Genomic DNA, 22,394 nt, shown 5'->3' with positions numbered 1-22,394 from the left:
CAAAAGCAGTTGCTCCAAAACTCGTAAATAAGGTAAAACTTCACTTTGCAAAGAATTCCCAAATACATGCAAGGAAAATTTAAAAAGAAAACTATTTTTTTGCTTGCACATGATTGGAGGATAGAAGTCAGCAGAGCTTCTGCTCTTTTATACTAAGCTCTGGAGCAACTGCTCTTTGCAAAGTGCACAGTCCATTTGCCTTCAGTAAATGAACGCCTTAGTGTCTATTCTTATTCCCTATATATGGACTTTGCACTGTATAACTTCTCAATCCTTGGGATGGGCAGTCTAACCAATACTCGCATACAAAGGGCATGAGAGGGCGGTGCCAAGCATGACTTTTCAAACTGAAGTCGCTGTTATCAATGCTTATATCTAACCTTACTGGCACAGTTTACCTTCTAATTACTTGCTTGTAACATACAATTAGACACAGCAGGCTTGCAACAGGGCGTGGAAATGCTTATGAAAACGGCATGTTCAAAGTCCTAGCTGTTTAATGAATACACCCCTGGATGTATTGATCTTGTCATTCACTACGACACACATGCTAAGATAGAACACAATGTGCTTAGTGAGGTTCCATCACATTGGAAAACCGCAGTACTGTGGGAAGAGACAACCATTGGCTCTGATGCAATTATTGGCATAGTAAAAGCGTCTACATTGATAGACATTTCTCAAGGGAAACAAATACAAAAGTGCTGCCTGAAGCACTTTATCTAAAATCTGAACTTCAGCCAGCTATAACAAACACAGCTTAATACAGTTATGTTCTCATTGAAGTGTATGTAAACCCTGCCAATCAACTTTTGCTCCGCTAAATATAGCATTGAAAGCATTATGTTATATCGGGTTGATAAGTGCAAAAAAGAACCTGTTGATCCTGCCAAAAATTTTGTTTGCTGACAACTTCTTATGCTGTCTGCTGCTTCTGTTTGTTATTTCTAGGTATTTCTCTCTGTAAACTACAAAACATCTCCCCTGTGTTGTGGGGAAAGAAGAGCAGAAGGGGGGTTTCTGTAGTCCCACTTCCTGTCCCCGTGATAACGCTGCTCCTCAGAAATAAAACCTGGATTCTTACATGTGCCTGAATCTTGAAGTGTAAAATATCTGGTACTTTCCTTTTTTATTTTTTGCTGTAATGCGTTCTGGTGCGTATTTTTCCCTCCTTGTTTTTTTCGCTTTTTCCAAGGTTTCCCAGTTTTTTGTTTTTTTTTAATTTTGCTTTTGCTATGATGTGTTCCAGTGCATTTTTTCCCCTCTTGTTTCTTTTTTTTAAGGTTTCCTAGTTTTGTTATGTTTTTTTTCAATGTGTTCCTGTGCATTTTTTTCCCCTCATGTTTTTTCTTTTTTTCCCAAGGTGCTCTGGTGAGTTTTTGAATGCATTTTTTAATGCGTTTTACTGCAGTCCAGTACAGTTCTGTACATAAAAAATGCAGCATGTTCTACTTTTATTTCTGGAACTGAAACGCACCGAAACTGACTGCACTGGTGTGAACTATGCCATTGGACCCCATGTAATCTACTTTCCTTGTGTTTTTGATACATAAAAAAAATGCTCTTGACTGCTTCTAGTGTCAACTGACCCTAAAGATAACCCAGCAGACACAGCAAGCTGGAATAGAAAATAAAATGTGAGGGAGAAGTTATTCTTTAAGAGCTAGATGCAGTCCAGTGCATTTCTTTTCTGCATTAAAAATGCATGGACAGTAGGTCATATGGGTTCCAATGGCATGGTTTATACCAGCACAGTCGGCTTCAGTGTGTTCCGGTGCAGAATAAAAAAGTAGAACATGCTGCATTTTTTCTGCATAGAACTGTACTGGAACGTGGCAAAATGCATCGGATCGCATCACATGGAAAAAAAAAAAAAAAAAAACAGGAAACCTTGAGGAAAAAAAACAAGGAAAACACCCACTGGAATGCATTGAAAATGCAATAAAAAATGTGCATGCAGAAAGGCATTGGCCGTGTTTTTGTGGTGTGAACTGGAAGCAAAATTGCATCTCGAATGCATATGGGGTACATTTCTTAGGCTGGATTCACACCTATGCATTTTTAGTGCTTTTTGCATTTTGCAGATTTTCACTACCGAGCGTGTTCCATAGGAAACCATGTTAAATGGACTGTAGTGCAAATCTGCAAAATGCAAAAAGCACAAAAAATGCCTAGGTGTGAATCCAGCCTTAATCTGCCATCTTTAGTATACCGTTTGTTAAACTTTTACTTGTTGATCCTGCCAGTCTTCCTGTTGTGGCCTCCTTTCCTGTGCTGGCCTGACAACGCTGCAGTCCCACTGCTGAATTTGTAGTGTTGCTGACCCTTGAATCTGTGTCTTCCCATTCACCTAAATAGTAACATCATCATGTTGCCATGTCCAATTGTTGTGCAAGTGTTGTCAATTTCTGCCTTCCTTTTGTTGTGTCATCACGTTCCTGCAGTATCTCAGAAAAGTGAGTACACCCCTCCTCACATTTTTGTAAATATTTTATTAAATCTTTTTATGTGACAACACTGAAGAAATTACACTTTGCTGCAATGTAAAGTAGTGAGTGTACAGCTTGTATAACAGTGTAAATTTCACTTTGCCTCAAAATTACTCAAAACACAGCCATTAAACCCGCTGGCAACAAAAGTGAGTACAAGTGAAAATGTCCAAATTGGACCCACTTAGCCATTTTTCGTCCAAGATGTAATGGACTCGTTAGTGTTACAAGGTCTCAACAAGAAAGCCCAAAAGAACAGTTTGCTGAAGACAAGCAGACTAAGGACATGGATTACTGGAACCATGCCCTGTGGTCTGATGAGACCAAGATAAACTTATTTGGTTCAGATGGTGTCAAGCATGTGTGGTGGCCACCAGGTGAGGAGTACAAAGACAAGTGTGTCTTGCATACAATCAAGCATGGTGGTGGAAGTGTCATGGTCTGGGGCTGCATGAGTGCTGCCGGCACTGGGGAGCTACAGTTCATTGTGGGAACCATGAATGCCAACATGTACTGTGACATACTGAAGCAGAGCATGATCACCTCCCTACAGAAACTGGGCTGCAGGGCATTTTTCCAACATAACGACTCAAAACATACCTCCAAGATGACCACTGCCTTGCTAAAGAAGCTGAGGGTAAAGGTCATGGATTGGCCAAGCATATATCCAGACCTAAGCCCTATTGAGCATCTGTGGGGAATCCTCAAACGGAAGGTGGAGGAGCACAAGGTCTCTAACATCCACCAGCTCTGTGATGTCATCATGGAGGAGTGGAAGAGGACTCCAGTGGCAACCTGTGAAGCTCTGGTGAACTCCATGCCCAAGAGGGATAAGGCAGTGCTGGAAAAAAATGATGGCCACACACAATATTTACACTTTGGACCCAATTTGGACATTTTCTCTTAGGGGTGTACTCACTTTTGTTGCCAGCGGTTTAGACATTAATGGCTGTGTGTTGAGTTAATTTGAGGGGACGGCAAATTTACACTGTTATACAAGCTGTACACTCACTACTTTACATTGTTGCAAAGTGTAATTTCTTCAGTGTTGTCACATGAAAAGATATAATAAAATATTTCCAAAAAGTGAGGGGTGTACTCATATTTGTGAGATACTGCACATGCATTAAAGTGTTTATCTCTATGTTCTCATTCATCTAAATGGTGATGTCATCATGTTGTCACACCCATTACCATAGCATTGTTGCCAGCCATAACCACTCCTTCTCTCCTCCCAAGATTTCAATCTCCCCTCCATTCCCTGGCTAGTAAAGCTATCCATACATCATTTTTTTTTTTTTCATCATTTAGCAGGCTGATTAAAAAAATGGAATAGATTACTCCATCCACCTCCCTTGAGGTGGATGGGAAAATCCTCCCCTCTGCGATATTATATTCCGAGAGCGGGGACTCCTCCACTTCCGGAATACACTGCAGCTGATTTGCTGCATTCGCTGATCGATAAAAAAATATACAATCATGATTAGATTGAATCCTCTTGAACAGAAACCACCATATATGGATTGAAATGTGTCCTGGCTGAACTGCCCACATTTTGACCCTTCTATGGCCAGCTTTACAAGCCCTTATAATTGATTGCAGTCATGTGATGAAAAGATTCTTATTAAAAAAGGTATTAACAAGCAATTTTTGGTAGCTGATTTATGCTAATGGTGCACAATATCATTATATGTTTTTTGCTGGTGGCTGGCCTTATACTTAACAATCTCGTCTCAGTTTCTGAAGCTGTAAATGTGGCTAATATGCAAATTAGCCAATATTAAGCCAGAAACTCAAAATAAATTGATGCCTGGACCCACCCGCTGATTTTAGAACACCTGTGGTCAGTGAGGGATGCTGTTTTATAACCAGGACTGGGACAAGGGGTGGGCGGGAGGGAGAGCTGCCCTGGGTGCAATGAATTACTGTAGGGATGGCGGCACCTTCCTTCTGTTACAAGGCTGACAGGAGTAATGACAGTGGCAGTAATTTTGACAAGCAAGTGACTTCTGGGCATAGGGCACAGGGCAAAATAAATGCATAAGGTAGATGTAAACCCTACCTGCATGACATTTAGTCCTGTCTGACCACATAGCTAGGCTTCCACAGCATGTAGAAAGATGGAACAAAGCACTACATCTAATCTGTCCCCTGGGGGCAGAACACTGTCACTTTTTAAATTAGAACTAAAGGTAAAACCCTTTTCTTATTTTGTGAGGGTTATAACCCTACGGGTTTTTTTGTTTTGTGTAGATTTCTCTTCACTTCCTTTCCCATAGCCAATAGGAAGTAGAAGAAAGTCCATACAAATTGAGGGAAGTCCTGGTTGTCCAGGATAACCAGAACTAGTGTCGCCCATTGGGAGATTTCACCTCTATTCCTGTTCTGGTTATTGCCCAAATTTGGGGGTTTTCCTTCACTTTCAGTGATAACGATAAACAGGGCAAAAAGAGAAGGGGAAACCCCAAACGTTTGCCTTCAGTCACTTTAAATAAATATACCCCACCCTCTTTCGGACATTTTGTATTTTTTTGGGAGGGGGGTCTCCAATTTTGACAGGTGTCTTGCAGCCTGGATCACTTTTCAGAGATGCAGCAAGGTTTTCTGCAAAAGCAGCACACTGTTTAATACCATGGAGAGACTTTACATGCCATTGTCCTGGGCTGGGGTCCTAGGGAATGAACGTAACCACCATTTTACCCTGTTTCCCCCGAAAATAAGACCTAGCGTGATTTTCGGTGATGGCTGCAATATAAGCCCTAACCCCCAAAAAAAGCCCTAGTTCAAGTCCTTGTTGGTCTTATTTTCGGGGAAACATGGTAATAAGAAGTCCGATCACAGCAGCAAAAAAATGAATACATTTGGAAGAGGCCGGGAGCATTAATAGGGTTAAGTGGTATTAAACTCACTTTTTTGACTGGTACCTACAGGAAAGGCTATAATAAGGCTTACCTGTGTCTCCTAGTTATGTCACCAGCGCCTGCACTCTGAAGGTCCAGCGTACCGTACCAGTACTTCAGAGCTTGTGGGCTTCTGTGTGTTTATGCGGGAATGACGTCACCCGACGGGCCTGGTATGGATTTGGGGGGGGGGGGCATGCTGTTTTTTTTTGTTTTGTTTTTTAATTCTGTCATAGGGTTCCCCTTAACCACTTCAATACACTGTATTATATACTCTGCAATGTGTTATTTACACTATATACTCTGCACTGTATTATATATACTACACTGACTGCACTGTATTATATATACTACACTGACTGCACTGTATTATATATACTACACTGACTGCGCTGTATTATATATACTACACTGACTGCACTGTATTATATATTCTACACTGACTGTACTGTATACTCTACACTGTATGATTATATACACTACACTGACTGCACACTCAATGCACTAACTAACCTGCATAATCTCTCTCCATTCATAAACACTATACACGACCGCTGTGTAAGCAGCCTTATATAGTGTGGGACGTGGACTTAGCCCCTGAGCCATGATTGGCTAAAGGCACCATGCCTTTGGGCAATCATGGCTCTCACAGCACATCGTGCTGTGATTGGTAAAGGAATACAGGTCAGATGCATGCTTTGGCCAATCGGCAGCCTTCAATGCACTGCGATCTCATGGTGCATTATGGGACGCATCGTGGCAGGCGAACTTCCCGCGAGAGCCCCATATGTTTGTGCGTTCTATGAACGTACAAACATCGGGCCAATCTCTAATTATGACATTGTCTTGCAGGGTTTTTTTTTTGTAATCTGCGGTTTACTACTACTTTAAGAACCCATACTTGAATAGATTTTTTTTTCTTTATGCCAGAGTTTAGTGTCGCTTTAAAATAATGAGTCTAGCCATTCAGAACATTTTACACTGTGCTCGGGAAAGCAGTTCTGATCTAGAGCTGGGAGCTGAGTGTAGGGTGGGTTACCTCCTCCCCTATTGTCTGTATCATTAGACTAGTTATTATTGGTAATAGGAATGACAGGTAATTATTTGTGGTTTGTACATAAGATCTGAGTCATGCAGGTTTTCCTTTTACATAACAAGCTCACTGTGTTGTGCCTTCAGTCCCAGAGGCTCATTCCTGGTAATATAATTGTCACATGGCAGCAAGTCCCCGCTGGCCCTCCAACAGGAGAGCTGCAAGCTGTGGCAACTCCTAGAACTGTGTACAAGGTCTCCTGTACTGCTGCCATTCCACGTGACCCCCGCCCCAAAAAGAAGAAAAAAACATATACTGTATTTGCTGGCATATAAGACTACCTTTTACACTTAAAAAAAATGCCCAAAAATTGGGGGTCGTCTTATACGCCGGGTATACAGGTATACAATGCTGCCCGATGGATGTCAGCCCCCAAATGTCTGCTAATACTGTATGTGGCTTCAGAAACAAACAGTATACGCCGTTGAGCCAATCCCGGCGAGCAATGTATTCTATTAATGAATACAGAGCCTGCTTGGATTGGAGTAACAACCACTGCCAATCCGAGCAGGCTACAAAGAGTAGCCTGCTCGGATTGGCTTTGAGAGAGAGAGAGAGAGAGAGAGAGGCAAGGGCTGAGGATGCTACAGCCTCTGCCAATCCAAGCAGGCGTTGTATTCATTAAAATAATACACCGCTCACCATACTTCCCTGGGTAAATCCATTCACTGATCTCCTACTACTATACATCCTGCTATTTGCCTTTGAGGTCTCAGGCACCCAAGAGGGACAGGTAAATCTGGGACATATGACAGGGGGGTTATTAAATGCATTTTGGTGGACAATTCCCATAGAATGTAACCCAAAAGTTGTATAGGTTTGGTTAGTGAAAAATTCTACTTTCCAGAGTTGTGGCATTCAATAGATCTCTGTTTGTGTTATTATTGTTTGATTTACTTTATGACATAACACAGCATGGCGGATGAGTAGTTGGCATTCTTGCTTTGTATTTTTTAATCGTTCTAAGGTTTTTTTTAAATGGTGTTGCCTCAGAAGGGGGGTAGTCTTATACCACGAGTATTGCCCAAAACCTATGTTTTCACTTGAAAAATAGGGGGTCGTCTTATACGCCCAGTCGTCTTATACGCCGGCAAATACGGTACCTGAATAAGAAAGAACACTCTTAAAAAGTATGCGTAATGACCTGCTCTTAAGTGCTTCCTGTGGGTCAATTAGGTATACCATTGAAAGCAATTTCTTACCAGAAATCTATTGAGCTGATAACATAGTTACATAGTAGGTGCAGGGCTGGATTAACATAGGGGCTATTGGAGCTGCAGCTCCAGGCCTCTTTCTCAAGATAGGCCCATTTGCCCAATGGGCTGCTATCATCTATGGTTCTGGAGTAGGGTTGCCACCTTTTCTTCAAGTCAAACCCGAACACTTTAGCGGCACACAGAATTATTATTATTATTATTGTAAACTATACATATATTTTGCTATTAAATAGCATTTCTAATCATATGAAGTTAATAACAAGAGTCCCGATTTACATCAGAGTCCACAGAGTTCTCCTTTTACATTTGAACTCGCAGAGTTCACTTTCACTGTAAGGGGGGATTCTGCAGACTCTGATGTAAGGGAGAACTCTGGGGACTCTGACATGAGGGATGCTCTGGGAACCCTGATCTAAGGGGGAACACTGAGAACTCTGATGTACGGAGAGGACTCTGATGTAAGGGGGAACACTGTGGCTTTGGTGTAAAGGAGAACTCTGATGTAAGAAGTGCTCTGAGAACCCTGTTTTACCTTAGTGTACTCACTCAGAGGCAGGAGAGAGAAGGTGGGAGACTTCAGTCACAAACAGGGATGGATGGGGAGTTCACTTACCCCTTGGCAGTCAGCACCTTTCATCCAGATGTCTCTGAGGCTGCTGGACTTCAAATTTCCAGCCCCCACTTTCCTTTTCCGAGGCACATCCCTGGGGACTGGAGTGTGGACAGAGGGGTAGGGGCGGGAGGAAGAGGTGCAGATCAAGCCCTCGCTCCTCTCCCATCTGTACGTGTATTTGGGGGGATTGTTAATATTGGCTTTGGGCGGTGTGAAAGAGAGTGTAACAGACACTCTCAGCTTAGACAACTGCAGCTAGCAACCCTTCTGGGAAGCCATAGTCCTGTCTGAATAATGTGTCCGGGTTTCAGGCAGACTGAAACCTGGACGCATGATGCCAAACCCGAACTGTCCGGGTGAATCCTGGACAGGTGGCAACCCTATTCTGGAGATACAGGGCTCCTTGCACAGCCTGTCAGAAGCTACATACAGAGCAGTCAGTTTAAATACAAGCTGGAACACTCTGCAGCAGACTGAGAGGATGAACTCACAGAGCTTATAATAATTATTTGTATATTACTTCTGATAATTAACCCCTTGCCACCCAGGCCCATTCTGAGACTTCTCTCCTACATGTAAAAATCATCATTTTTTTATGCTAGAAAATTACTCAGAACCCTCAAGCATTATATATTGTTTTAGCAGACACCCTATGGAATAAAATGGTGGTATTTGCAACTTTTTATGTTACACGATATTTGCCCAGCAATTTTTCAAACCTTTTTTTGGAAAGGAACTGTTTTATTCATTAAAAAAACCCCACTAAAGTTGGCACGATTTTTTGTTGTGTACTAAGCAATGCTTTACATTTTTTTACAGGTTACATGTTTAGAGTTACAGAGGAGGTCTAGTGCTAGAATTATTGCTCTCGCTCTAACGATTGTGGCGTATGTAACCTGTGTGTATCTGGCTCTGATACTAACCAGTGCCTACCCAGGGACTGACTAGTATCTCTCCCCAGCCTGTCCCCACACACCCTCTCACCTGCTGACCTGTGAATGGGGCAATCACTCCCGCAGTGTTATTGTGTTCTGCCAGTGAATACAATGATTAGTGTTGCTAACTATAGCTGGCAGCACTGATTGTTTTGGGGAAAACCTGACAGGCTGGTTGTACTCAAGTCGGTTAATAGGTTGAGTTGTGTAAAACCAGCTAGCCCATACATAGATTGACTATGGCTGGCCTCTGCTTAATTGGTGTAATTTCAACCCATGTCTGGCCCGCTTAACCACTACGCAGTCCCTAAACATCCTTCCACAAACCTTTACATTTTTCCTTCCCAGATTACTTCATCCTCCTCTCCTATACATAGTGCCCACTGTCATACTCTCCACAATTCTCTCCTATACATAGTGCCCACTGTCATACTCTCCACACTTCTCTCCTATACATAACGCCCGCTGTCCTATCCTACACACTCCTCTCCTGTACATAGTGCCTACTGTCATACCCTCCACACTCCTCTCCTATATGTAGTGCCCACTGTCATACCCTCCACACTCCTCTCCTATACATAGTGCCCACTGTCCTACTCTCCACACTTCTCTCCTGTACATACTGCTCACTGTCATACCCTCCACACTTCTCTCCTATACATAATGCCCGCTGTCATATCCTACACACTCCTCTCCTGTACATACTACTCGCTGTCATACCCTCCATACTCCTCTCCTATACATAGTGCCCACCATCATACCCTTCCTCCACACTCCTCTCCTGTAATTACTGCTTACTGTCCTACTCTCCACACTTCTCTCCTGTACATAGTGCCCGCTGTCATACCCTCCACACTCCTGTACATATTGCTCACTGTCATACCCTCCACACTCTTCTCTTATACATAGTGCCCAATGTCATACACTCTACACTCCTCTGCTGTGCATACTGCCCACTGTCATACCCTTCACACTCCTCTCCTGTACATAGTGCCTTCTGCCATACCCTCTGCACTCCTCTCATGTACATAGTGCCCACTGTCAGACCCTCCACATTCCTCTCCCTCACCTGCACATACTTCACACTTTTATACCATCCATACTCCTCCCCAGTGGCGTAACTAGAACCTTCAGGGCCCGATGCAGGAAACCATGGCGGGCCCCCCCCCCCCCGACCTCCGGACAGGGCTCTTTTCTCCGAGCCCGATGGTGGTACACCAGGGCCCAGTCCCAAGTGGGTGGCTGCATATAAAAGGAACCAATTTAAAAAACATCAATTACAGCCACTGTGCCCATCAAACGCCACCACTGTACCATCTAATGCCACCACTGTACCATCAAATGTCACTACTGTGCCCATCAAGCTCTGCCGCTGTGCCCATCAAATGCCGCCACTGTGCCCATCAAATGCTGCTACTGTGCACATCAAATGCTGTTGGTGTGCCCATCAAATGCTGCCACTGTGAATCCCCACCGTCCGCTCACTGTCTGCCCGCCACTTACCCTGTCTTGGTGGGGCAGAGGGTAACGGCCATGAGCGGGGTCCTCCATGCAGCTACTGCCATCCTCATCTCCCGTCCTCTCCTCCTGATGGGCGTCCAATAGCTGTGTCTATCGTTTCAGCCAATAGGGTGATGGGTAAAAGACTCGCACACCTGATTGGTACAGAGGCGGTTCAGTGTTAGGAAAGTGAATATTAATTCACTTTTCTAACACACCTGGGTAGACTGTGAGCGTCAAGCATGGCACTCGCAGTTCACCTATTTTGAAGCCTATTAGAGCCCATGGCTCTAATCAGGTGCTGCAAAAACACCCCCCGCCACTGTAATCCAGGCACCCCAAAAGGGACCAGACACCTAAATATGGGGGTGGCAGCGGTGGCCATGGATAGATTCATGCTATGCATGAATCTATCCATTGGTCATAGAGGGGGTGGAACCTGTGCACCCCTTTGGATGCACCGCCACTGATAAACACATGCACACACACATGCACACACACATGCATACATACACATACATATATGAACACACACACACACACACACACACACACACACACACACACACACACACACACACACACACACACACATACATACATACATACATGCTCACACGCACACATACAAGCATGCTCACACGCACACATACAAGCATGCTCACACGCACACATACAAGCATGCTCACACGCACACACAAGCATGCACACACACACACACACACACACACACACATACATTAATGCTCTCACACACACACATTAATGCTCACACACACACACACACACACACATTAATGCTCACACACACACACACATACATTAATGCTCACACACATACAAGCATGCTCACGCACATACAAGCATGCTCACACACACGCACATGCAAGCATGCTCACACACACACGCACATGCAAGCATGCTCACGCACACACAAGCATGCTCACACACGCACATACAAGCATGCTCACACACACACATACAAGCATGCTCACACACGCACATAGAAGCATGCTCACACACACACATACAAGCATGTACACACACACACACACACATACAAGCATGTTCACTCATACATGCATGCTCACACACACACACACACACACACACACACACACACACACACACATACAAACACAAATACAGTAGCTAGTCTTATTAAAAAAAACGGCAGACATTTACCTTGGCTCTTCCTGCCGGGTACTGCACTCTAGGGGGAGACAAAGAGCACACACTGCTTTCACTAAGCCTAATGTGAGGAGCTCCCGCACAGTGCCGATTTCAGTTCGGCTGATGATCGTGAGCTCCTCTCAGCCTTCCCTCCTACCGAAGAGTACAGGGGGCCCTTGGGCCCCCTGCAGCAAGGGACCCGGTCGCCATGGCGATCTTGGCGACCCCTATAATTCCGCCACTGCTCCTCCCCTATGCCTCTTACCCACAAAAACTGTTCTTTAAAATTATACTGAATATCCTCAATGTTACCAGCTCTAGAATGGGCACACTTTTGTCAGTCTAACTAAAGGAAATCTCACAATCCTCATATTTGTTCTGCCCCATTATTAGTACTTATTTAATTTTGTAATTACTATTGTGATGTATAGAGGAACATAGGGAATGTCAGCTACTCTAAATAAAGCACTTGTAAAAAAAAGCGTCCCTGAAAATATTTTTGAAATGTTGACAATTATGCACTAAGGCACTGCCCAAGAGCCACAGGGTCAGTAGGGGGCCCCATGAGAGGGTCCTGTGATATTAAAGTGGTAGTAAACTTTTCTAACATTTACTACTTTTTAGCGACCCTGGGGTAGGTTATGCCATAATGTACAAGTATGCACAGCATAATAGCACGTTAGGGCACACTTAAATTGTCAGACTGAGCCCTCCAGTGCTGTGCTGTGATCAATCCGGCGGGGCCCGGGCACTTCCATCTTCACCCGGTCTATCTTCTGGGTTCTGTGCCTTCGGTCACTTGCCTTGGCCAGGCTGCGTTGATGTCATTCCCACACATGCTCATGTGCATCCTCTTTATCTCATCCCCCCTTTCTCTCTCATCCTCCCTCCCTTACCCCTCACACCTCTTTCACCCCCCCCCCCTCTCTCTCTCCCTCTCCCTCTCCCTCTCCCTCTCCCTCTCCCTCTCCCTCTCTCTCTCTCTCTCTCTCTCTCTCTCTCTCTCTCTCTCTCTCTCTCTCTCTATCCTCCTCTCTCTCTCTCATCCTCTCTCTCTCTCTCTCATCCTCCCTCTCTCTCTCTCTCTCTCTCTCTCATCCTCCCTCTCTCTCTCTCTCTCTCTCTCATCCTCCCTCTCTCTCTCATCCTCCCTCTCTCTCTCATCCTCCCTCTCTCTCTCATCCTCCCTCTCTCTCTCATCCTCCCTCTCTCTCTCATCCTCTCTCTCTCTCTCTCTCATCCTCTCTCTCTCTCTCTCTCTCATCCTCCCTCTCTCTCTCTCTCTCTCATCCTCCCTCTCTCTCTCTCTCTCTCTCATCCTCCCTCTCTCTCTCTCTCTCATCCTCCCTCTCTCTCTCTCTCTCTCTCTCTCATCCTCCCTCTCTCTCTCTCTCTCTCTCTCTCTCATCCTCCTCTCTCTCTCTCTCTCTCTCTCTCTCTCTCATCCTCCCTCTCTCTCTCTCATCCTTCCTCTCTCTCTCTCATCCTTCCTCTCTCTCTCTCATCCTTCCTCTCTCTCTCTCTCTCTCTTTCTCTCTCATCCTTCCTCTCTCTCTCTCTCTCTCTCTCTCTCTCTCTCTTTCTCTCTCATCCTCCCTCTCTCTCTCTCTCTCTCTCTCATCCTCCCTCTCTCTCTCTCTCTCTCTCTCTCTCTCATCCTCCCTCTCTCTCTCATCCTCCCTCTCTCTCTCATCCTCCCTCTCTCTCTCATCCTCCCTCTCTCTCTCATCCTCCCTCTCTCTCTCATCCTCTCTCTCTCTCTCTCATCCTCTCTCTCTCTCTCTCTCTCTCATCCTCCCTCTCTCTCTCTCTCTCTCATCCTCCCTCTCTCTCTCTCTCTCATCCTCCCTCTCTCTCTCTCTCTCTCATCCTCCCTCTCTCTCTCTCTCTCTCTCTCTCTCTCTCTCTCATCCTCCCTCTCTCTCTCTCTCTCTCTCTCTTTCTCTCTCATCCTTCCTCTCTCTCTCTCTCTCTCTCTCTCTCTCTCTTTCTCTCTCATCCTTCCTCTCTCTCTCTCTCTCTCTCTCTCTCTCTCTTTCTCTCTCATCCTCCCTCTCTCTCTCTCTCTCTCTCTCTTTCTCTCTCATCCTCCCTCTCTCTCTCTCTCTCTCTCTCTCTTTCTCTCTCATCCTCCCTCTCTCTCTTTAATTTAATTTGTTAGAACAGAAAATAGTTTGCATTTTTATGTATTGTTTATAAAAGGCCCCACCGAAATCCTCAGCACCAGGCCCATGATGTTCTTAATCTGGCCCTGAGTAGGTGAGGTTGAAAAAAGACACAAGTCCATCAAGTCCAACCTAAGTGTGTTATTATATGTCAGTATTACATTGTATATCCCTGTATGTTGTGGTCGTTCAGATGCTTATCTAATATTTTCTTGAAACGATTGATGCTCCCCGCTTAGTCTATCGCCTGTGGAAGGGAATTCCACATCCTTACTGCTTTTACAGTAAAGAACCCTCTACGTAGTTTGAGTGGCCATGAGTCTTATTAAACTCCCTTCTGCGGAAAAGTTGTATCCCTATTGTGGGGTCACCAGTACGGTATTTATACATTTAAATCATATCCCCTCTCAAGCGTCTCTTCTCCAAAGAGAATAAATTCAGTGCTCGCAACCTTTCTTCATAACTAATATTCTCCACTTTATTAGCTTTGTTGCCCTTCTTTGTACTCGCTCCATTTCTAGTACATCCTTCCTGAGGACTGGTGCCCAGAACTGGACAGCATGCTCCAGGTGCGACCGGACCAGAGTGGGAGAATTACCGCTTTAACTCTTGAGTTAATGCCCTTTTTAATGCATGCCAATATTCTGTTTGCTTTGTTAGCAGCAGATGGCATTGCATGCTATTGCTGAGCCTATCGTCTACTAGGACCCCCAGGTACTTTTCCATCCTTGATTCCCCCTAGGGGTTCACCCCCAACACTTGATAAAGAAGAGCATGCACCTTACGGATTTCGCGCATGCTCTGAAATGTCCTTGCTGATGTCACACACTGCTCCCCGAGTGGATCGTCACCATCTCCTATGGAGGACACAGCCGGCTTCCTCTCCGGCTCCTTGCGGCTTCCACAGCCCAGATTTGGTATCACTGGGGACACGCTCCAGACATCAGCCATACCTCACCATTTATGAGCACATCTGTACTTACCCACATGTAAGTGCTGAATACGTTTTATCATGTTACATTAAAACATTTCACTCAGAGGCGCTTTTTCTGTCTTTTCTTTCCATGTTTATTCTGAATTGTCTTCACTCCCTAGAAGAGCAGCCCTTTGTGCCTGTTTTGCTATAGACTCCACCGTCATCAACCAGTTCCCAAGATCCACTATTCATTGCCCCTCAGAATTGATTGCACTCTTGATTTATACCTGTGTATTTTTTTTTCTATTGATTTTATCTAGCCCTGTTTTTACTACTGGATTTATTACTAGTTCTTATTTCACTAATTGTGAGCCACTATGCCGGTACCCTGAGCTCTATCATCTGCTGTTGTTTTTTAATGTGTGCAGTAGGATAAACATATAGATATATCTGTGTATTGACATGTTTCGCTCAATATGGGGCTTCCTCGGGATCCTCTTGAATGTCAATTCAATCACAAAATGCAGCTGATAAAAAAAACAGAATGTAAGTTATTACATACCATGACAATCGTGTAAATATTACAAACAAACAAAAACCCACCAAGACATCCAAACATCTGTAACCCAGTTAATAAAAAGGGAAAAAGGGCACAGAAACTAACATGGTTGCTGCTACCGCCACCTATTTAGGTGTCCAGCCCCTTGTCGGGCTCCAAGCACCTGAATTACAGCTGCGGGATTTCTTCTTTTTTTGGAAGCTCCAGATTAGAGCCGTAGGCTCTAATAGGCTTCCAAAATGGTAAACAGCGGGCACAATGCTGTGCATTCGCTGTTTACTCAGTGTTGTGTTAGAAAAGCGGCAACATTTGATGGGGCACAGTAGTGGCAATTGATGGGGCACAGTAGTGGCAATTGATGGGGCACAGTAGTGGCAATTGATGGGAACACTGGCAGCATTTGATGGGGCACAGTAGTGGCAATTGATGGGGCACAGTAGTGGCAATTGATGGGAACACTGGCAGCATTTGATGGGGCACAGTAGTGGCAATTGATGGGAACACTGGCAGCAATTGATGGGGCACAGTAGCGGCAATTGATGGGAACACTGGCAGCATTTGATGGGGCACAGTAGTGGCAATTGATGGGTACACTGGCAGCAATTGATGGGCACTGTGGCTGCGCTTGATGGCATGGTGACTGTGTTTGGTGGCACAGTGGCTGCAATTGATGAGGGGTTTTTTTTTCAGTTTGTTTGCAGCAAAAATTTTGGGCACCAGCCGCCACTGGGTCAAGCCCTGTTTGCATCAACCACACAGCCTCGTTATCAGTGATCCAAGTCTTCATAGTGCCATGCATCGCCATTCAAAAGATATACCACGGAGAGCAGCCAACTTTTTTAAAATACACTCAACATACAGTATATACACTTGTGCTTTTAAACCAGTGCTAGATATATTCAGCGCTGCTGATGGAAGATCTGCAAGTTCAGATGTAAAAGGGGAACCCTGTGGACTCTGATGTAAAGGGTGATACTTATTAACTTCATATGATTAGAAATGTTATTTAATAGCAAAAAAATATACATGTACAGTTTATACTATTAAAAAAAAAAATAACAATTGTGCGCCGTTAAAGTGTTCGGGTTTGACTTGAAGAAAAGGTGGCAATCCTACTGTAAACCTTGAGGATGTGTTGCTCCACAGTGCCTGTATCTACGAAAATCTATGAAAGAAAATTACATAGCAGTTCATCCATTGAAAGTGCATTTACATTTGTTCTGTGAGACTTGAGAAAAGAAATGTATGTTATTAGTCTATTTGTTGTGCAGGACGAATGTTTTTATTGGTTTAAAACAGAAAATATTGCACTTGGGCACTAGGTGGCACTAAATATCATAGGACATTTTGCTATGTTATGTAGCTCCATCTAGTGGCCAAATGCAGTATTTTCCATTTTAAGTCAATGAAAAACATTTGTCCAGCACAGCAAATTGCCAAATAACATAATTTTTCTTGCCATATTTTTACAGAACAAATGTCCTTTTTCACTGGATGAATTGCTATGCAAGTTTTTTTTTTTTTTTTTTTTTTTTTTAAACGTCCTCTAATTCCCAGCTGTGGGTGCAAGGGTCAGATTTCAGTGATGGGAATGCAATCACTGATAGCCAAAACAAAACTCCTATGCTAGGATTATCCCTGTTACACAGAACATCTTGCTTCACTGGTCCTGTCCTGGCAACTATAGTCAATAAATAAGTTCACTGGAGATGACTGTATTGCTCTTTATATTGTAGTGTGTGTGTTAGGGACCTTAGATTGTAAGCTCCTCGAGGACAGGGACTGATGTGAATGTACATTATATATGTAAAGCGTTGTGTAAATTAACAGCACTATATGGGTACCTGTAATAAATAAATGTCCAAAACTATGCAAGAAAAAGCTGTCCCCTTGCCACTGTGCCTATAGGCATCCGCCTCTTGTGGCTAATGGTCAATTTTGTCCCAGATTAAGTGTTTTTTTTTCCTTGGATCATTTTGAATTTGTGGATGTCTGTTATGAACATGATGGACATATACTTTTCTTGGTTCAAATTATGACCCAAACTCTCTGCCATGTCGAACTACTTTGGATTTATAACGGCCTACAAAAAAAATATACACGTAATAGTTGTTGCTCTAGGCCTCATTCACATTTGCATCTGAAGGGGGTAAAAATAGGTGGTTTTACCACTCACTTAAGATACAGCCGCATCAGCAGTGCTTCACTTCACACCCATGGCAAAAATAATACACCATATTGTGTCTGCCGGGCATTACTGCTGCCAAACGCAACCAATTCACGTTAATAAGGCCATGCTGTAATCTCATGGTTGCAGCTCGGTAGTGCAGGCTTTTCCTTGGTAAAAATAGGCACTGAAGAGGCATCATATCACCTTCCAATTGCCTCAAAACTGCCCTCTGAAAAGCGATCCATTGTGGATTGCTTTTCCCAGGGGTTGCTGAAAGTGTGAATGAGCCCTTTTGGTATACTTTAAAGTCATAAAACAAATAGGCATTGAGTAAAGAACAGAAATGTGCTGGAAATGCCAGAGCCTCCCTATATTTTTCCATCATAGCTAGCAGCCTACGTGACCTTTCCATGGACTCATGCCCGGGAGTCAGATCAATACTCTTCGCACTGCCTTAAAGAAAAGAACTGTAGTATCGGATGAGTGTACACCCTCCCTTCTCTAACAGTGCTGTACACTATTGATCAATGAACGATCCCGCAGGCCCGGGCAGCAGTATTGTAAGATTGGACAGCGATGATGTTTGTTTTGGCGTGGTGTCAGGGAGACGTTACTCTGGACTTTGTACAGTTTATAACTGAAACCTCACAACACATCACAGCTTTGTCCACGTGGGAATCACTGAGCTGCTTCATGGACGGCTTGCACCACCTTGTTGTCTCGGCACCCTGACACAGCGGAGAAGGTTTCAGGTAGGGGACCATGTTGAACTTTGGTGAGAGAGCCCTCAGCACTTAGATCATATCTGCTAAACAAGCATTAGCGCTATACTCCAGACAAACAGCTGTATACGCAGATGAAATACATATATGGGAGCTGTTTTACATGCCAAAGGGTTTGTATTTGTGACCACCCGGCCCTGAGATTTGTACAGCTCTGCCACGCAGCACAACTCTGTCTGGCAGGACAGGAGACTTCATTTTTCTTTGCTGCAGTAGCACTCGCTGTGTGCTTTGTACTGCAGCACAATTGATTGTTTGCTTGTGCTGCTCCCCAGCATATGCTGTGCCGTACAAGGATGACAAGAGGCCGATACCAGGTCAAAGCAGTGGTGGCATACTAAGGGGGGTGTGGTCCCCACCAGGTCCCGACACTGGGGATGCTGGGGCCACCTGGTATTATTTTTCTTGTGTTGCATGGTACCATGCCACACCACACCATGCAACACAAAGAAAAAATATCGGACAGCCGTAGCACCGCTAGAGAGTCAGTGCCTTTGCCCCTGCTTCAGTCATTTGCCAGAGCCGAGGGGAGGAGGGCTTTCCTTAATTTGAACTGCCACTGCATTTGGTCATCTGGTCTGGTAAGTGTGTTCAGAGAGGGGGGAGATGGGTATTGAGGAGTCTGTACTGAAGGGAAGGGGTGCCTGTAGTGGGGGGTTTGCATACTTCCCAGCTTTTTGAGATGGGAACGAGGAACACCTATCAGCAAAAGTATGCAGGCATATGACACGCCCACTGCCACACCCCCTTAAAGGAGAATTGTACAAAAAACAAGATTGGTTAAACCCACAAGCACTTTTTTTTACCACTACTATTCCTTTATATTGGCTTTTGAAATTTACAAATGCAGCAATTTAGAAATTGGATGAAAGTTTTAGCACTGGGAAACACTTTTTATTAGATAAAAAGTGCATTTTATATACAACTATTTAGAACAGACCAAAATGTTTGACAAATGAGGAGGAATGAGGGACAGAGGGACATTGGTCCAAATCAGGAATAGTCCCTCCAAATCAGGGACAGTTGGGAGCTCTGGGTTTGTACTGGGAGGAGGGGTTGTCTGTACTGAGATGTTATAGCATGGGGGGGAGAAGTTTGTCTAAACCAAGGAATCTGTGCTGGGGGGGGGCGCCACCTGTACTGAGGAGTCTGTGCTAAGGAAGTGGGGGGGGTCTGTACTGAGGGGTCTGTGATGGAAGGGGAGTCTGTACTAATGATTTTGTGCTGCTGGGAGTTCTGTACTGGTGAAGGGTGGTCTATACTGAGGAGGTGGGCTGGGAGGGGATACAGGGATGTTAGGTGATATCTGTAGTGTGAGGGATATAACTTTGCAGGGGGAAGAGGGGGGAAATTTTTGGTTGTACATTGTAAGGTGGCCTGTTCATTATACACTCCTGACCCCTGCACTAGACACTTAGAATTAGTCCATACTGGAGAAGTTGTTACATTTCACACTCCTGACTACTACACTTTGTACGCTGAGCAATATATAACATACTCCTGACCACTGCACTCTACACTCTATTACCAAAAGTATTGGGACACCTGCCTTTACACGCACATGAACTTTAATGGCATCCCAGTCTTAGGGATCAATATTGAGTTGACCCACCCTTTGCAGCTATAACAGCTTCAACTCTTCTGGGAAGGCTGTCCACAAGGTTTAGGAGTGTGTCTATGGGAATGTTGGACCAGTCTTCCAGAAGAGCATTTGTGAGGTCAGACACTGATGTGGACAAGAAGGCCTGGCTCGCAGCCTCCACTCTAATTCATCCCAAAGGTGTGCTATTGGGTTGAGGGCAGGCCAGTCAAGTTCCTCCAACCCAAACTCGCTCATCCATAACTTTATGGACCCTGCTTTGTGCACTGATCCAAATCATCTGGTGGGGGGGGGGGGGGATTATGGTGTGGGGTTGTTTTTCAAGGGTTGGGCTTGGCCCCTTGGTTCCAGTGAAGGGAACTCTCAAAGGGTCAAAGGGTCAACATACCAAGACATCTCCCACACCAGATTCTTATTTATTGCTCTCTTGAATAGGGAAGTTGGCTAAAGCAAGTCAATCACTGGTAGTACAAACGTTCTAAGGAAAGATCTCACCAGTACACTCAATAATGCCAAAAGTGACTTGACGAAATCTTGTTAGAAAGTAATAAAAAATTTAAAAATGTTGTTCACTTATACCATTTGATTTCGGGATGAATGGAATTTCCCAAAAGAAAACCACATTCACTGTTTAATTAAAAAAAAAAAACGTCCAAAAACGTCCTCACTAAGGCTGCTTTCACACTGGGGCGGGAGCAGCGTCGGCGCTAAAAATAGCGGCGCTTTACCGTCGTTTTAGCGGCGGTGTGCGGGCGCTAGCGGGGTGGTTTTAACCCCCGCTAACGGCCAAAAAGGGGTTAAACCCGCCCGCAAAGCGCCGCTGCAGCGCCGCTTTGCCGGCGGTATTGCCGCGGTGTCCCATTGATTTCAATGGGTAGGAGAGGTATAGGAGCGGTGAATACACCGCTCCTTCACCGCTGCAAAGATGCGGCTAGCAGGACTTTTTTCACCGTCCTGCCAGCGCATCGCTCCAGTGTGAAAGCCCTCCGGCTTTCACACTGGAGTTAAAGGGGCCGGTTTTTTTCAGGCGTTACACAGGCGCTATTTTTAGCGCTGTAACGCCTGAATACCGCCCCAGTGTGAAAGCAGCCTAACAGTTAGAAAATCCAATGAATATTTTGAAAATGAATATTTTTTAGCAAAATTCTACTAGTGTAAGACCTGCGCTTAACCCTTTGAGGACCAAGGGACGTATTTGTCCCATGTTTTTAATTGCCTGTATCATCTGATTAAGAACTTAAAATACTTTATTTTTTTGGTTTGAGTCAAAATATTAGTTCTTATCAACAAATGATTGTCATAATTCCTCCCCCAAAAATGACACAAGTGTGGAAATGGTTTTATTTATTGTTCAAATACATTCTTAAAGGGAAAAAATATATAATTATTTTTATATTGATGACCTTATGGTCCTTAAAGGGTTAAGAGAGATTCAAAACAACTGATTCCCCAATTTGAAAACCTATTTGGTGTGATACAATCCAGACACCATTGTTTCTGTTGATGTGCAGCGCTAACCTTAATCGCGACATCACTTGTGGGTCACTTTCACCTAGCAAATACATTTCAGCGCACTCTTGGCAACATTTTCCTGGTCAATATATTACAGCATATCTTTGCTACAGGTGATTGAAGTTATTAGCAGCACCAGTACTGAAAGATAGTAACATTTTTGCAATCGCAATCTTTTGATAATACCATCAATTATAGGATTATGGTTGAGTTGGAGGTTAAGGGTTAAGACTAGTACACACGATGAGAAAATTGGATGAAAAAATGCGCTTTCATTATCATCCGATAATCTAATCATTAGTACACAGCTTTAGAGAGCCGATCACGTTGGCTCATGTGAAAATATCCAAAGGAACAAGCAGGAAAAATGTTATCATACGATAAGAGAACAAACAATTTTCGTGTAATTAGTATGGTTTTTGTACGAAAAAAAAAAAAAAAGTGTGAACACACATGCTCAGAAATGAAAGAATACATTACAATGCAATACAATACATTACATCATTTCCAAAGTTGTTTTCTGTCGTACAAGAATTTTCATAACTTTAGTAACCTATTGGTTTTCAATATGAGACTAGCATGCAACTCCCTCCAAAAAACGGACGATCATCGGTATTCTTATCGTGTGTACTAGGCTTTGAGTTTGGGATTATCTTGAAAATGAGGGTGCTGTGTGTGGTCCAAGCTACTTTCAAGTAGAGTAAGTAATCAGATGGGCGGTTACCATACCTGTTCCAGTCACTAGTCTGCCCACCTACTAAGGCATCATT

At 44.0% G+C, this 22,394-nt stretch overlaps 1 protein-coding gene across 3 annotated transcripts in view; it reads left to right on the top strand.

Moving 5' to 3' along the window:
* The window catches only part of LOC143982030 (uncharacterized), a 113,831-nt gene that overhangs the window by 39,404 nt on the left and 52,033 nt on the right, over positions 1–22,394 (top strand). The window contains exon 1 of one of the 3 annotated variants that reach the window (XM_077480391.1): positions 18,256–18,482. The exons of the other annotated variants lie outside the window; for them this stretch is intronic. The gene's annotated coding sequence lies outside the window, so the exon portion shown is untranslated. Of the gene's footprint in view, positions 1–18,255; positions 18,483–22,394 lie in introns of those variants that run through there. 3 annotated transcript variants of the gene reach the window in all.

This window comes from Lithobates pipiens, unplaced genomic scaffold (genome assembly GCF_037356315.1).
Source record: "Lithobates pipiens isolate NorthernLeopardFrog02 unplaced genomic scaffold, aLitPip1_a1.2 Scaffold_1, whole genome shotgun sequence".
NCBI classification, from domain to species: Eukaryota; Metazoa; Chordata; class Amphibia; order Anura; family Ranidae; genus Lithobates; species Lithobates pipiens.
This window is presented reverse-complemented; position numbering and strand designations above follow the sequence as displayed.